Source organism: Lontra canadensis, unplaced genomic scaffold, assembly GCF_010015895.1.
Source record: "Lontra canadensis isolate GAN:19392208 unplaced genomic scaffold, GSC_riverotter_1.0 scaffold121, whole genome shotgun sequence".
Taxonomy (NCBI): Eukaryota; Metazoa; Chordata; class Mammalia; order Carnivora; family Mustelidae; genus Lontra; species Lontra canadensis.
This window is the reverse complement of record NW_022631115.1, coordinates 5,447,775-5,450,470: the sequence shown is the minus strand read 5'-3', so window position 1 is coordinate 5,450,470 and position 2,696 is coordinate 5,447,775.

Genomic DNA, 2,696 nt, shown 5'->3' with positions numbered 1-2,696 from the left:
ATTGCTGGAATTTGGACTTTGATGTGAAATACCTAAACTTCTAAATGTTGACATTTAGCTAGAAAAATGTTACCACACTGTGCCAGCCAAATAAAAAAATAAAAATTTTGAGCCCTGTTTGGCTCATGAACTGCTGTTTTTTTGGCATCCGATGGACATTTTAACTTGGGAGTTTCTTCAGTTTGATTTCCTCTTATCCTCTTTGAAGAATCTTGGCTCCCTCTTTATCTGGTCCCAAAGGAGATTTACTATCAGTTTGAGTTTTACCTTGTCTTTGCCCTAACAGTCCCCAATACCCTGTTCCTAGAAATTTCTCCTGGGATCCATGCTATGGAACCTCAGGCAAGGCAACCATACGTCCACATCTCTCAGTTTATCACGAGATGCCTCTTGATCTTTGACAATAGTGACAGTCTTCAGCTTCTTCAGCCTGTGCCAATAATGGGCAGAAAGGTGGATGGAGGGGAGAAGGAGATAAAGGAGAAACAATTTGAGGTATAAAAACTATTCTAGGGACACCTGGGTGGCTCAGTGGGTTAAAGCCTCTGCCTTTGGCTTGGGTCGTGATCCCAGAGTCCTGGGATCAAGCCCCACATCGGGCTCTCTGCTTGACAGGGAGCCTGCTTCCTCCTCTCTCTCCGCCTGTCACTCTGTCTACTTGTCTGTCAAATAAATAAATAAAATCTTAAAAAACAAAAACTATTCTGTCCCATCTATCTGCATCTGGTCAGCAAAATATTCCCTTTTTTCTTGCACATCTCAGGAGCTTGGTATTAAAAATTTGTTAGAGTGAGTGGTCAGTGAATTAGTACCAGATGATATCATCCTTGCACCTTTCTTCCTCAGTTTAATAGAGCAGTTACTTCTTCATACTTGTGAGTGTTGTGGAACAGCAACTGTTACGGTGACCAAGAGCATCTCTGATGAATAGTTGTAATAGGAAGCAGAGTCCATGAAAGCTTGGGAGATTAACCCTTAACCATGGGGCTAATCCCTCCTCTGAGTAGGAGGGGTGTCCAGGAAGGTTTTTTCAGTTCTATCATGAAACAAAAAGGAAAACAAATAATAATTAAAAAAAAAAAAAAAAAAAAAACTTCTTGAGGGGCACCTGATTGGCTCAGTGGGTTAAAGCCTCTGCCTTCTGCTCAGGTCATGATCCCAGACTCTCTGCTCAGTGGGGAGCCTGCTTCCTCCTCACTCTCTCTCTGACTCCCTCTCTGCCTACTTGTGATCTCTGTCAAATAAATAAAAGCTTAAAAAAAAAACCAAAAACAAAAAACTTCTTAAGTTTCTTAGTCATAATGAGTAGGTGTCCAGAATGTTAGAACATCCCCTAACTGCCAAGTGAAATTTCTGTTCAAAGGCAAGATCCACTTCCTGTAAAGTGACCTCAGACAGGCTCCAACCTTGAGGAAAATCTGTCTTTGATATTTATGGGCTATCTGGTGTCAATAGAAGTATAGAAACAGAGGATGATAGGAAATAGACGTGGGGAGGGAGTGAAACTACATAGGGACAAGTAGCCGTTGAAGGGCCTGAGGGGTATCCAGATAGAGGACATAGAGGATGTTGCAAAGAAGCCATCAGAATTCAGATGAGAAGTACTTAGTTTCAGGCTAGTGGTATGTCACCAGGTACTCTGTGAATCTCTTCTGAAAGTGAATGGAATACACACATAGGTATATATACCTGTAATTTGTACATATAATATATTTTATATTATCAATGCTTCATTTTTCTCCAGAAAAGATCCATGGCTTTCATTAAATTGTAGAAAGGTCCATGACACCCAGTTAAGTTAAGAACCACTGATTTAATTGAAGCCTCTGAGAGCAAATTATAGCATGAGATGCAAAAAAAAAGGGCCTCAGGTCCTAAGGAACAGCCTTTGGGGAATGGAGATGTCATTGGTGCTAGCAATTTCAGTAAGTTTGGGAACAAAGGTTTTAGGGTAGTTGGTTGTGACATAATGGGAGTAAGGAAGTGGAGGGCCTGAAATCTAGATTATTCTCCAAAAATCTCAAAGCATCTGGCCAAAATGTGAGAGAAGGCAGGGTTGGAGGGGAATGCAAGGCCCAAGGAATTTTGGGTAACATGTGAGAGGTTGGGTCCTGTTTAATTATTGAGACACACAGAAATCAGTAGGAGGCTTTGTAGGAGGTAGAAGGTGACACTTAGCAAAATATCAGAACATACCCAGCACAACATATTGCTAAACAAACAAGTGAAATACACCTGATGTATAGTATGCATATAGTATGCATTGCACCCACCATTATGGTTTTAGGTGTTCATCATCATCAGGTCACTAAAATATTGCTGTGAACTTCTGGCTGGACACTGGTCCTAGGCTGGCCCTCCCCACATGATTCCAGGACTAACACAAGTCATTTCCATGAGACAGCATAGGTGTTAGAAAAAGAAAAGAAAAAAGAAAAAAACAACAATCTATTCACAACTTAGCTATAGTTTGTTGGCTTTTGTTACAAAACCTTTGTGTTCCATGATTATCTCTTAAAACTGAGAGACGGATTTTCTTTTGAACCATCTCTTGTTATTCTTAGCAATTTTATGTTGAAAGTAATATGCAAATATCAGTAAAGTACTTCTGAAACTTTGCCATTTCCTTTGGGCAAAGCAAATACTATAATTTGTTCCAAACCATTCTCTAGACCAAAAAACATCAGTTGGGAAAC